Consider the following 15,673-nt stretch of genomic DNA (forward strand, 5'->3'; position numbering starts at 1 on the left):
CAGACGGACGACATTGCGGTAAATTTTAGATTTGAGACATGCCCTGATACGTTGATCACAAAGAACACCAGTTGTGGAAGGATACTTCATCCAGGTTGCGTTAATGCGTGAAGCAATTTCATTACGCTGTTCTCCATTGGCTGATAGCATTGACCGGGGATATTTAAATCGCGCAGTTCTGGGCAGGTTACTGCCATTGACAGAATTGAGCGATTCAAATATCTCGAGTCAATACTATCAGCCGGCATCAGTTGTTGCTGGAACTGGGTCTCCAGAAAATAATACGATTATTTTTTATATCGGCGTTCTTGTTATTCCTAACACATTCCTTCCGGGTGGGTTTGGGGGCCCAACTTTGAGCTTTACAGCAATGTTCTGGTTAGTCTGCTCCGAGCAAGTGGAGCATGAAGTTCTGTTCAGAGATAGTGTCATAAACCACGAAGAGCTTGTCCCCACACCTGATCAAGTTTTCTGTTAACTAAACGAATGTCTCGCCGAAATTAAAACGAGAGAATGCAGATTGCAATGACTAAGTTAGCTTTGGGTCTTCTTTATCTTATTTGCAAGTTCCGAAGTAGTTTGAGGCGCCCGTGGACGGCTAAGAAAAGGGGATGATGAATCCCGCACTGGACGTCAACCGACAACAGTGTGCTCCGTGCGTGCAAACTTTGGAATTCTGGCAGTTGATTATATGTTGGAATGATTGTCGATTTTGCATTCCAAGAACAATACACAATATACAACATGATAAAACTACGTACTAAGCTGATTTCCAAATTGTTGACTGATCACAAACGTCATCGAGCGATTGTTGTGAAAGTGAACTCTATTTTAAAAAAAGTGATAAATAATGAATTCACAGTTCCTCGAGTGCAGTAATGCTTGCTACGTCGACCAAAGGAAATAATGAGAAACTGGTCGCCCGAATGAGGAATGAGATCGCCTCTTCTTGAAAGCTACATCAAGGTAATGTTTCGATGTACACCGATCTGCGTATCTCGGAGTATCGGCCGAATTTTGATTTAACAACGCTGCTCCGGTGAGGATATTGTTTCGTACGAGGCGTTGCTTGCTTGTGTTGACTGAGCCGTTCACCAAGCACTATTTCCCATTGTCGATAACTGTGCGAGACAAAAATCGCTGGTGCTGTTTTCGAGCCGATTGAATGGTGAGCGAGCAAGTAAGCGGTGGTTATTTTGTGTGTGACACGCCGTTTAAGCCAAAATTTCCCTCTTTAAAATGTGAGAATCATGTTCTTGTTGCATTTTTGCCCGTAATATATTCACCGTAAACGGCACAGATGTTCCTGGCAGATTCAACAGTGTTTGCTCCACGAAAACTCCGTTTTTATATCATGAGAAAGTTTTTCACCAAAATAAACACATGCAGACGACATCAATATATTTGCTTAAATTGTGCAAGGGCAGCAGCGAAACAAATGAAATCAAAAGACGTATCACATTTACAAATAAAAAACAAAAATGTGCAAAACGAAACTAACGTTATACAAACCGATAACAAAAGCTTCGCTAATACATATATGCTAGTGAAACAAGGACTTTTATTCAGGTTTCAAAAGAGTCATTGGATCGTAAGTGATGAATCGGTATCTAGAACCGTTACAACCATGATTTTCACGCCTTCATTGACAACCCGGAAGGTGCTACTTGAGTATCCGTCATGTCGCCCCTCTACAGACTTCTTCGGACACGTATTAATTTGAAGACCACAATCCAGAGTCCCGGTGTGAGCGGCACTGAGTGCAGGGTCAGCATTCATTTCAGTGATCACGAGGTCTACCTAAAGTCTTTATCGCAACTAAGGAGTGCAGCGCCTAAGTTGTACAATGCAACTTCCGCTTGAGCCCGTAAGGAGCTCTGTTCGACATGTGAGCACAGCCACCATGAAACTCCCATAAAGTGGCCAGTCATATGTCCTCGGAGGCTACCCCGGCCGCCATGATACAGTAGCCTCTGGTGAGGCGGTTCGTAGTCAGACCCATTTGAGATGAGTCCCGTGGAGACTCGAGCCTCATCAACCTACTAGGCTTCAGAGCCTTCGCCTACTGCATCACAACAAGCATTGTGAATACAAAGTTTCTCGGTGCCACCACTTCCCTTGGGCCATTTGGTGTTGATTCAGTCGACAGAGTTGTGGCCCCGTCTACTTTCCTGCAACCTCTGAGCACCTACTCCCATGACATTAAAAAGCTACAGTAGGTATTACATGTAGAGTAGATGGAAGGATTCAATTGAGGATGATAATAAATCGTTTCTATGATTTCAAAACTAGACGACGCGGCTATTGAACGGAGAAGGATGGAGGCAGGACATGCAGGAGACCATGGCTCAACTTAGCGCTTAGTGCCATTGGGGAAGAAAAGAAAAAATCTTTTTTTTACATTTCTTGCAATCCATCATATAGTATTGTGATATTGTATTTATGAGTCGAATTTAATTATATATGTATACAAAGCATTACAGGCATTACGTGCATAATAGTCGAAACTACTATGGCAAGAATATTTTGTATTATCACGGATATTCTTTACAGTTCCTAATATGTTTATTTGAAGTTTAATTAACCTAAAAGAGCCCGTATTGAATTTCCCTTCTCCGAAACAAGTATCAAGAATCAGACCTTTACCTCGCCCAAATGAACTCAGAGAGCGATACTATCTTAAGAATCCCATGCTGTTGCTGTCATCTTACCAACTTCTCGTCAACACTGACAACTTAGATAGGAAAGTGATAAACGTGTACTGTTTCGTAGCACTTTCGCCTATCAAATGATATAAGCAATGAGAAAATTACCGTTGGGTATTAATCAGATCAATACTAGTTATGCTAATCATAACACCATCGACGTTAGAGAATAAGATGTGTACAGTCAATCAGCGAGTTTACTGGACGATTCAACGTTATTGGTGCTGAAATGTGTCTTTTTGAGTAACATAGAGATGTGACGCAAGTGTCAAGATTAATGGAAAGGCTAACAAATTTTTCATTGACTTACTAAGAGCATTTTGTCAACTGTACTCAGTTCATTGAATAGATTCAATTTTCAGTACTGTAGATGGATTGACAGCCTGGGCAGGAAGAGCTTTCAATGAAAATATTTTGATACTGCTAATACTCTGTGAGGTTTGTGGTCGATCATAGCCATCAGCCCCCGAAATTTTATTAATTGCAATTAAATTCGATTCCCGGTTAATTAAAAAAATGTTCAAAAACGAAGAGCACTCTTGATAAAAGTTTGTTGTCTGAAGGATGTCAATCCATAATAGTACGTATTCACACTGTCTTAGTATTTAGCAAATATTCGCGGTTGGGTCCGGGGATTATACACCCATCAAAACGTGGAAAAATTTATGAATTTTAACAATAAAGAGAACCATTCCCTTATATATGGCTAACCACCGCCACTTGCATCTTGGACTGATCCGTGGCCGAGGAAGAACAAAAAAAATTGATAAGAAAAGACGAAGATTGGAGCTCGTGATAAAAAACAAACTAAAAATGTCCATCCTTGGAATTAGCGTCTCTGTCGAAGAAACTACGTTTTCTGGGAAAACTCAGACGTATTTTCAGCTACATTTGGCTTGTATCAAAATCAAATTAACAAGCTACTCGAGAATTGATAAATTCATTTTATCTGAAATCCATTTTCAATCTATTTCATACGTTTGAGATATGTACATGCAGGAAATATTTCCACTGCTCGAAAGACATTGAACTTGAATTGCTTCTCTGTAGAACATTTCATTGCTTTTAACTTTATACATACGTTTCACGCATGAGTTTTCTTAAAAGCTTCAATTTCCGTTCTCATCTATGATTTCCAACTCAATTACTCGCCACAAGTAGTCAATCAATTAACATTCCATATTGGAAAGAATATACGAGAAACAATCGGAGTTTTGATAATGGGATGTCGAGTTTGATTTGGAGTGTTGTTAACAGTTTATGCAAAGCGATAATACAAAAAAACTTTTACTTTGCATTGAGAGGTGTTTGCCTTATTAGATGTTCAATGGTCAATGAACTCATTCTTCACTAGAAAAAATTTAAAGTTATTGACACGATGTTGATAAATATTGGTGCATTTTAATTGCATGGCACTTGAATTGAGTAGGCTGAGGTTTTCGTTTCTAAAGAGAAAGTGTTTCAAATCAATTGAGCCTGTCTTGGTTTTGAATGGTTTTCAATGATGGTATTCAAAAACATAAAAGCTAATGAACATTTTGTGAGATATGTATACCGAATAATTTGTGACAGGTAAAGACCAGGTATCAATCCGGCAGAAAATACTCGTGTTTTAAGTACCACTACCACGAGCGCTAAAAGCGATTCAAATGCATAATTTACCTGAAGTTTTAGAGCTCCATGATTCATTAGCAATACTGTGTCTAAATAAATGTAAAGGTTGTTACGTATTTTAGTTTTATTCAAATTTGAATTAAACTGAAAAATTATTGTTTGGTTTATTCCATTTTTGGAAAGCTTCATTCGTTTAAGTTGAAAATTCGTGTGGAGTTCTAATCCTGCCATGGAATACTGTAGTCTATGTGGCGAGGAGAAAGTTGTTTCCGGAATTCCGACAACGAATTTCTCGTAAAACTTGGTATTTTTAATCAGAATTGAAAAAAAGAATGAAAGTAGATCCTAGCTGCGACAAGGATGTTGATATTTGTGTTTGCTTCATTGCTGTATGATTAGCACTCTAGTGTGGTGGTTAGAGATATCGCCATAAATTTTAATGTCACATTATCATCACTGAGTGCAATCGAAACACCGCAACATCACATCACAACATTATCGCATAACCACCCAGTAGAGAAGTGATGTTGATATTACTCTTGTGATAAGTAATGTTTTGTAATGTCCATGGTGATGTGATATGACATTATAAAATATCACCGTTCTTCCTAGTACAAGTACCGGTGGTCATTGTCGAGTTAAGTTAATCTGTTAGTGTTATAATTCCCTGTTCTCTTGGCTCTGGGCCTTGTCATGGAAAAATGATTTCGCGTTTGTATTAATAATTTTTTGTAATCGCTGTTGAAAGCATATCACTTGCACAGTAGGTGAGGCCGGGGCAAATCGTGCCATTTCGGGTTTGTGAATTTTTCCTGATCTGGCTGTTATAAATAAAAAAACAAATAACTATTTTTTTTTCAATGATTCAACCCTGTACTTTTGTGCCTTTTCTATGATATTTATCCAAGAAGGAACATAAAATATCAGTTTTTTTTTAACGAGAAATGTTTTAGTCATTATCAGATATGTCGCGGACAACTTTTCTTGAGCGGCCACGTTGTTTACGAACTGGTTCATTTGCGAAAGGCTTCTTGCTCACATTCTTCTTGGTTTTCTTGGACTTTTTTCCTGCCTCTTCCACCAGTGGTCTATCAGTGATATGACAGGGTGAGAAATCAATTTCGCCAAAAATATCAGGATTCAGGGGACGTTAGGGAGATGACAATCGAAGGAATGTCATATATTATCATCGTCTTTCCAGGATTTCTTAACATCCAAACATCACAATGCGAATAATATGGCGGCAAAAACCAAACTATTATATGATTGTGTTGACAAAACTGGAGAGCTCAATAGAGAGATGAGATTGATGATTGTCCAAAATTTCTCCTTTTTGGGCACTGGATTTGTTGCTGAAGTCTGAGAATGGTAACGAAAATGCCTCAAAAACAACAAAAAATCAGAAGTAATCATCCAGCAATTCTTGTTTGTCAATGAGTGCGTTGGACAAAAAATGAGGTTCGAAGTTTACTCGTAGGAATGCGACAAATGGTGGCACATAGCTTCCTTGCGCTGCTACAGCCAACGTCATTGTCACGAGAGTTCCCTTTTCTGCCGAGGTGATCCGTCCAATCTGCTTAAAATCTTTCCGGCTTACAATTCTATAGGGAGTGTGTACGGTGGTAAGACCAGTTTCGTCCATATTGTAGATGGATCGTGGAGAATAGTCCATTCGGTTGTACGCGGTTTGTAGATTCTGCAAAAATTCATTGACAGTCTATTGAAAGTGGAGGTTTGGGCAAGACTCGTAACGTGGGGCTTATGTATGTACAAAGTATGGTGCCGTTTCAAAAAATTGGAGAAGCAATCTTCTCCAGCAATTTCTTGTTCCGTCCAAGAATTTGTTATGTCCAAAATCAGTTGTCTCGCATACTCAGATGGCAATTTTTGAAGTTCCTTTGGTGCAAGTCGGACATAAATGTCAGATGCTTAAAAAATGTAATCGACCAACACTCGTTTCTGATCTTCGGATCTGAAATATGCTAAAAGTTGTTTATTTTCTTTTTACAAATTTTGAAAGTGTGTAATTTCTTTAACACCGTTATGTTTCATCATTTGAAAAATCAAAGGCGTCAACTCTGGTCGAGTGATTGTTACATTTTCAGGATCAGTAGCCTCACAGTGACGGCTTAATGATATTCGACCAACGCCAAACTCCTTCGCGGCATTTCTTACAGGTACTCCATCATTTGCTACTGCGTGAATGGCATTTTTTAATTTATCTACATCCACAGGAGCGGTCTTCCGCACATAATTTTGCACCATTGGAACCTAGACATGATTAATTTTGGATTTGTAATAGAATTGACGAAAGGCAACTTGTCACGAAATACCTCAGCGTCATATGTCATATTTACATTCGCAAAACATACACATAATGATAGCAGCGCATACAATTTGTCTATTGACTATGTTCGTAGCAATGTAGAAAACAAGTAAAACTTACGGAATGGTGTATGCAACCGGAAAATTTGCTATGAAAACAAAAAATCTGAGATTTTAAAACTTTACTTTTCCCATATGAAAACACTTCTTATGCCACCAACAATGTACAATGACAGCTGCGCGTGTCAAACTTTGTTCCAACCTATAAGGCTACTAGAACCACCTACAGGATTTTTTTCAGTTTTACTTTGACATGAGTTCCTGTGACGCCTTTTTCAAATTTTTCGCATTGTCATGAATTGCCCCGGTCTCCCCTATTAATAATAATCGCAACAATCCAATTGGACAATGGCCATGAAGTGTGTTAGAGAACTTCAATCAGGACCGTAATGGTATCTTACAGGATTAGAATATCATGTAGGAGGCAATGCGAAAAGCATTGAGCTCGGCCGAGATTATTACCCTGATTTGACTCCCAGCTGAGTCGATTGGTGTTCGACACCCAGTTACGATAGCAAATCCCTCTGTCACCAGTGAGATTTGACAGCCCAGCGTTCTAACTACTTGAGCAATGCGATAACGCACAGTTTTCACTGTGATGATAATGAAACTGAAGCACAGTCGCATTGAAAAAATGGTTGTTTGCATTTGAAAATATCTTACTAGAGTATTTGGGATCTTTTGTTTTTTTCTTCTCTTGCATGAAAGGTTCACTCTTCTTCCCCACCAACTTGGCGCTACCGCACATTTTACCCTGTGAATATGATAAAAGTGTGTGTGGATGGCATAGTGGCAAGGGCATAAGGCTGTTGCAGTGAACGGTTGCGTTTTAAACCTCATTGGTGGCAGAGGGATTTGTATCGTGACTGGATGTCGGACGCCAGTTGATTCAGTTATGAATGAGTACCTAAGTCAAATCAGGGTTATAATCATGGGCGAGCGCAATCCACTTGGATTGTCGCGCCAATGGTTATTATAATATGATGAATGCAGGGCAAATATCGCTCTAGTGATAAGTAATATTTGCTCAGCTACCGAGTGCAATGTGTGATGTTGGTGATACAACATCATATGTACGGTAATGTAGGGTAATAAAAAATGATATTTATGATATCGCTTTTCTCAAAAAGTTATGTGATATATCACATTATCTGTTAAGGTAGCATCAATCAAACCGAAGCAGCAGTCTGTTCTGTACGCAAAATGTTTCCAGTTGTTTCAGATTGGTTAATGTTAGATGGTTGAATTTACCTCAACAATAGACTCTCCGTCTTATTTTCACTAATGGCGGAAATTACTTCCATGGTACAATTTAACAAAATTCTCAAATGCCGTGTGTTTTTTGGAATTATCAGCATTTTAAATTTCAACCAAATTCAAGCAGACAGAAAGCGATGACGATGAAATATTGTTTCGTCCTTTGCTGCACAAATAACTCCACAAAAAAAAAACACGCAGAAAGCTTTTTTGCCTGTTCCGACAGGAGATTTTTGGAAGAAGTGGATCGTCATTTTCCGGCGGAATCCAGTTTCTCTGGGGTCAGGTTTAAATTGTGAGGATAATTTCAATGTGAGTTAATATTTTTTAAACTTTCACTCCAATTTTTAAACCATTAAAATTAAGAATGGTTCGGAATTGGTTTTTTTTAACGGATATGGTAATTTGGCAGGTGAAACTACTATCTCGGAGAAAAAAAAACATATAGTCATTTTCTAACGCGGGGAGTCTATTGGGAAGGTGTTGCACTAATTAAATTTTATTACATCTTTGGAACTCACCTAATTTCTATGAAAGGAAGGAGAAATGGTTCAACTTTTCAATGTTAGCAATTACATTTCTGGGTATTCCGACATTATGTTCTTTATTTAAAATGACTGATGGAGAAAAATTGGCTAAGGCGTTTATTCACGAGGATATTTCAGACAGAGAAATTGTATGTACATAGGTCTTCGCACTGCGAATAATTTTTAAAAAACTTATAGAAGACGTCAAAGAGGAGGGGACAAAACCGCTTCTACGGAAAATTTTTCACAGTGTTTGATGAGAAGTCTTTAATGGGCAGCGGGATATATATATCTAGAGAGTCAATTATATAGCAAATCTTCGAAATTGACGTCTGAAGAAGGAACCCAAGGTAACTGCCACAGTCCCTAATTGGCATTCTATGAATTCTTTGAAGAGGATTTTGAATGCTGGTGGTCTGTACCAGATTTAACATTTTATAAACTAAAAATATAGAAAATATCTAAGAGTTCTTTTGCTTAGTCGTTCCTCTGAATATTCTTTTCTGGGAAACATTTTTGAGAGCTGTCATAAATACGAATACCGAGTAGAGAGTTTATTTTATTTTTACGAAATGATGATGGTACGAGTAGTGGTGCCTTGTGTTGTGATCTCTTTGAGATTCTGGTGGACAATGGCAGAGAATATATGTTGCAAAGGGTATTTTTATTGATAAGAATGGGCGAGGCAACCACTGTGTGCCAGCTGCTGGTTTTAAAGTCATCATCATCCCATATTTCAAGGGAAACAAGAATAGATTAATTGACTTAGAAACCAGTGTGTGTCACATATTTGGAAAACCGACACGATAAACACGTTAGAAAGATTATCGTTTTCGTTATAAGCTCGTTATCATGCGAGGGGCATGGCAAAACTTTGACTCAAAAGCCAGACAATGTGGCTTCACACTAGATTCATGGATTTAACCTCTTCTACTGGTATCTCCAGATTCTCCCGAATAAGTTCTCAAGTCAACTCTGTCCACCTATTTAACAAACGTACTTACCTTATGCCTTACCTTAACGCTTTTTTCATTTTCTTTCTTCAACGAAGGAGTATACGATTAAACTTGACCAAGAAAATATCCATAAAATGTGTCAACGTTATGATCTTTACTTGTCGAGGCTACATCATTGATATCTATGCGTTCATATTAACGTATAGTGTGTCAACGTAACGCGACGTCAATTACATATTGATGCTTTTGCACATCTACTCATGGAAAACTCAACATATGAATCAACTTTACACTGAAGCATGTTTTGAATTGAAGAAAAATGACTTACACAACACACATATCATATATGCCGGTCACCAAGTTTGCCAAGTTGTGTGAAGAAACGTGTAAATAATGTTAATCATCGAGCAGTTCACATTAAAAACTATCTTGATTCATTAGAAATTCGTTATTACGTTAGGTGCTGTTGCGATCACCGGTTGGTTGTCATATGTCTACAGATTTTATGTCTATAGTGAGTAATTTATCGTCGTTTAACTTAGACGGCTATTCGTTCCCGGTAAATCGGGGGAGCAGATTTGTTAGTCATTATTGCTATGGAACACACGTTTAGAATACCCTTTCAAGGTCGTTTGTAATTTTGTTAGGAAGAATCATATGTTATGTGACCTTTCATTGAGGCTGCATATAAAGCCGGTACAGCTCCCGACGTAAAGTTTTTATGGTTCGCGAAACGCAGGCAGCAATGGAGTGGCTAGTGGCAATGTACTGCTGCTGCATATCTTTGATGACAAATGATTAGAAGTATTTGCGAGATATAAAGTATGCGCAGAACACATTTACGTGCCAGTACATCGTTACACCCCACTACTGTCACGATTTTATTGCACACTTTGGGTCCGGAGTTATAACTCCTGTTTAGTCTTCTTGTGACCTTTGTATTCTAAAATTGACGTCTTCCACCTATTTGTGTAAAATCTTTCTTTCCTCCAGTATATCAGTGATGATTTATTATGGCATTTCAATATTATTGGATTTGACGTTTTTTATTCTGCGTAATAATGCGCGCGGTAATAGTGTCCGGATGGGTTGGTGGATGTCGGATACCAGACGACTCAGTAGTGAATGAGTACCTGAGTCAAAATCAGGATAATAATTATGTGCAAGTGCAATGTTGACCACATTGCCTCATAATATGCCCTTACGGTTTGAATGAAGTGCTCTAACACTGTTCAAGATCCAGATGTATTGTCGTGCTAACGATTATTATAATAAATAATGCATATTTTTTAATATCACCGTTAAATTGTGAACATTACAGAGGCTGCAATTCCAAGCCCAAGCCAAGTTATTTTCACGATATTTTAATATTTTATTGAGCCTCCTTTCTTTTTTATAATTTCTACCATTTGTTTACCTTGATTAAACAATTTTCATATATATTTCCTCGAAATTTAGTCCCATGCAGAAATAATAGCCTTTTTTTTTAATTCGTTTACGTCTTCAAATTGCTTTGATTCAGCATAAACGATTTGGGTCAGCTGCCTCCAGTCTTAAAATCGAGGACATCCGTATGTTGCTGCTGAAAATACTGCTTAACGACCTTTGCAAAATTCCTAAGGTAGCATTTGTACATACCGGGAGCTGTCTATTTTCCCACTTAAAAACCAAATAGTTGGCCGCCCATTATATCCAATAGCAGTCGAAACCATTACACTTCCGCCACCAAACTGGTTTTTGCTTAACACTCTCTCTTCCTTCCTTAAATCATGGAAATAATAATTGAAACCGTCGGCTCCGTCTGTAAAAAATACACGGCGCAACGCAAGTGATTTTCTGCAGAAGCCATTCTGGCCAGTTTGTGCTTTTCTGTGAGAGGCGGTTTTTTCTGTAATTTGCCGCGCTTAAGATGGTTTGCTCGTGCTCTTGGCCGCCCTGTAGACATTTTCTTCCCATAATTTTCGGGATCCCGAATAACATTACGGACGGCACATCTGCTGCCGCTATGGACTTACCTTCGTCTTGTAATGTTTGTATAATCTTTGATTCCGCCCTAGTCAACCGCTTTCCTCTACCCATTATCACGTATTCACTAAACAAAATTTACTAAAAATCACCTTCAAATGTTAAAAGCTAATTCTATTAATACTTTTCGTCTTCTTTATTGGTCAAATGTTCACACTCGAATGACCAGAGAATGATTTTTGCTTGTTGTCTTATCTTTTTACCTACCTGTAATTCGAATTTCTTCAATTACTCGATCTGTTTCTAATTACTCAAGAGAATGTAATTCATGCCGTTATCTGGGATGTATACACACCTTGGCATTGTTTTATTATTTTAAGATTTCATGGAAAACATGGGGTGTCTTATCATTTTTACCTGCACTGTACATCCTTCAATTTCAAGCTGACTCAAATAACATTGACTCAGATATGATCGTTGAAAAACAAGAATCCGTACCGTAAATAACCTGAAGTTGAAATTTTAAGCGCGTTTTTCTACAAAAGACATTAGAAATCCGTAATCAAAATTACTCGAAAACTACTGAACCGATCTTTTCGAAACTTTGGCAGGCTTATTCAATACATAAAAGTAGTGTTGAATAGTTTGATTTTTTTATATAAAAAATCGCCGTTTTATAGCCCCCGTTTCCTAACTACTAACTTTGACTTTCCGCAATTTTGTGAAAAATGCATATTTTTTCCTTTGATTAAATACAAGTTTTTGCTGTTTTTTAACCAAATTCTTTGAAATTTTTTGGTTCTGTTAATCCCAAAATTTTGGTGATGTTAAACATCAAAATAAAAATACATTTTTTAACGGCCATTTCTAACATAACTGTATAATATTTTTCAATAAGAAAACTGAAAGTTATTCTTTGTATGCATTTAAAGGCGATAGTAATGATCGTTCAAAAAGTTTCTTAGTTTTCTTGAAAAAAAAATAATGAAAATTCGCAGCAAGTGGGGGCTAACCCCTTACAAGGGCTGTTCGATTCACTTCGAGCAAATTCCTCTTTTCCATCCTGCAAAGTGATCAATTTTTGTGATTGATTAGTTGTCTGAACCCCAACCTGGGTTCGAATCCCATTGGTGAAGATATAGAATCTATAAAGCTTTACCCAAAGTGAAATGTTAAAAATCAAACCAACCAAATGGAACTTGGTGGATTGTTACTAGGATATGAATTCCTATTTTAAATCATGTCGGATGTTACTTGGTGGATTAATTTCAATTTGAAATAACACTTATTGCCCTTCGGTTAAGTTCATGCTACAATACTATTGAATCATGTAGACCCTATTTAAAAAAACACAGTTTTAGACGTTCAAACATTACCAATCAATTTTCTGTATTTAGAGAAATTTACGCACTAACATTTTCCGGCACACTCAAGAAAAGTTATTATGATGTATTCCACTTCATAGAAAATTCCGGAGAATGTGGTTGCAATGTCCGGTTTCGGAAGAAACTTTCTAACTTGTGAGTTAAGATAAATTTCTGGAATATTTAAAGAGCAACAACACAAAAGACATTATTTTTGTATGAATAGCATATGCCTATGCCTAATAATCATTTTGCTGCATTTCCTGTTTCATCTCTGACCTTAACTTGGGGGGAAAAACAATAAATCAGAAATGTAATGTGATATTGTAATAGTGTAAGAGCTTCAATGAAAAGTGTGTCATACTCTGAAAACATCGTCATTAGACGATGAATGAATCATTAAGTATGCAGGAATTCAATACACCAAACCCTAAAATTGACTAAATATCGCCAATACCTGGGCAAATGGACGATGAGTCATTTCTCATTGAAAAGTTCGCTTGTACTAAATGTAGCGTTGCGAAAAATATGAAGACTCATCGTATCTTATGCTTTGCACCTTCCACTTTATGAACCACAATGTGGAAGAAAAATCAATAGTTTTAGAATAAAAAGAGAAGTATGAATAATTGGCTTTGATTCAACAAAATCATTCTAGTTATCCAGCTTCTCTTGTGTTTTAGTTGGGATTCGGTAATGTTTTATCATCATTGACTTGAAAGAGCTTCTTGTGTTTTTTTGGGGAGATTCGGATTACTGTAAGCGTAGAAAGAATTCAGTTCGTCATCAGAGTGTAATGACCAAGTTATAGATTTACTGCTGACGAATATAATGAATGTTTAATTTAAACTTCACTTTTGTTATACATATGTACATATAAATCTAAATATATTTGTGTTCTGTATCGAGATAACGTAAAATTAAGATCCAAATGCATGACATTCGTTTATTTTCGAAACTGAAACTGACAAACATCTGAAAGACAGATAAGAACTTAAAAATTTATGATACAAACAAAATGTTTCTTGCTATTCTGCTCGGAATTTGTCATGGAGAATTGCTGCATCTATTCTATACAGTCTGTAATTATTTATAGTCTATGAAAAGTCTACTCCCAACAACTGCGTTTTCCTGTGAAATCAAATTCATCAAATCTTCATAGAATCCCTTTCAAAGATTTCGCTGTTTATCCTAGTTATTCAAAAATATCTCAAGCTTGTTATAATTTTTTTATATTTTATTTTAGGATAAGTTCAAAATAAATTTAAAAAAAAAATATTTTTTTATTTAATTCCACTTATCATCGACAAACAGACAATGCAAATAATGAATCACCGGCAAGTAGCCATAACTGGTGGTAATATGATTGGATAAGTCTAGAGGTGAATCACCGAAAGTATCCCTATCTTGTTTTAATTGAGACCAGAAATATCAAAGATGGTATAAATGACAAAAGGCAGAAAAGTAAAATAATTTTGTAATGATGCAACTGACCATCAAAAGTTTAATGAAATCTTGATGGGAATGCGTACACGAGAAAAAGGGCGAATGGCATTTAAGTAAGAATGTATGTGTGAAAAAAATCCCTGCTATGAGGAACACAAAAAATTAATTAAACTATTGATTGTATCCGCATTTCGGGGCATTTTTTAATTACATCCGCATTGTGGGCAACATTGAAAAGCACAGGAGCTGCCAGTTTCCACAATAACTTAGATTTAATCGCGTTACAGCTTGGATCTCGTATAAGTAATAATAAACAGGCAATAGCAACTGTTCATGTTTCTCCATGAAGAGCTTGTAATTATGTACATCAATAAATCAAAATAAGGCCAGAAAAAGAAGAAAAAATAGAGAGATAACATGAAAAATGTTTCATTGCCATATCATAATTGATAAATTTCAAATGATCGACTCTTTGGAGAATATTTATAGATGCAACCATCAAATGTTCATTCAAGCTGTCTTCGGTGAATTTTGAATTTGCACACAAATCTTAACCATTTAGACCTCATATGGCTAAATGCGTCTTGCACCCTCTTCACTTGCAATTTTACCAGCCAGCGTTTTACCTACTCGTCCATACACAGCTGGTAGGCCACCAAAACCATGGCCTTTAGCTTTCTCGTCGCATTCTTTGTTTTTCGGCTTCGGCTCGTTTTTGAAGCGCCGCCTCGAACAATTATTGATTTGTCTATATATCAAATTCGTAAACTCACGTCTCTTCATCAGTAATTATGCGTTTCATGAAGGTCGGGTCAAATGGACCGCTTCCGAAATCATGTTCTCAGCAACTGTCTTTCACTGTTGTTTTTATACGAAATTTAGGCCTTTTGGGACGGGCCGAGATGCGACAGGTCTCATGCGCAAGATCTCCATCACAATATGCTGAGCGTTTCTATATGCAATGCCAAGTTCGCTAAAAATTCTCTTGGTCTGGTTTGACCATCTCTCTCACTTTTTTTTAACGTTTTCGTTGGCGTTTGATGTGGATGGGCGTCCGGAACGAGACAAATCCTCTACCACTTTAGGGCTACTCTTAAGTCTTTATACCAGTCATGCATGAATTTTCGCCAGAACAGAGTCCCCAAAGGCTTTTGGCAACATTTTTAACAGCACACGGAATTTCGTTAGCAAAACACAAAATTTCAAACCAACTCTTTGTTTAATAAAATCGTCCAATATGCTTTACGTTTTGTAATCCTCCAGTAAAATTCAAAAATATTATTGAACAGGAATCATTATGGGATGTATTTTGAGGCTTAGATTTTACATAGAGACTCCTTCACGATTTTTTCTTCAGTTTATAGGAATGGTTAGTTTCTTAAACCCTCACTTCCCCGCTTTGCAATTGATACTAAACCTGTACTAATCGATACCTTTCTTTTGATATACCACAC

The 15,673-nt window shown here is 37.1% G+C and overlaps 1 protein-coding gene and 1 long non-coding RNA gene across 2 annotated transcripts in view; one reads left to right on the top strand and one right to left on the bottom strand.

The window, feature by feature from the left end:
- Positions 1–15,673, top strand: part of LOC119656486 (plastin-1) — a 60,947-nt gene that overhangs the window by 6,390 nt on the left and 38,884 nt on the right. The gene's annotated exons all lie outside the window — the stretch shown is intronic.
- Positions 10,800–11,616, bottom strand: LOC119656491. Its single transcript, XR_005250056.1, has 3 exons — positions 11,460–11,616; positions 11,083–11,379; positions 10,800–11,026 (listed from the first exon to the last, which is right to left on the bottom strand). It is a non-coding gene; the product is annotated as an uncharacterized LOC119656491 (long non-coding RNA).

The sequence above is a fragment of the Hermetia illucens genome, chromosome 5 (genome assembly GCF_905115235.1).
Source record: "Hermetia illucens chromosome 5, iHerIll2.2.curated.20191125, whole genome shotgun sequence".
Taxonomy (NCBI): domain Eukaryota; kingdom Metazoa; phylum Arthropoda; class Insecta; order Diptera; family Stratiomyidae; genus Hermetia; species Hermetia illucens.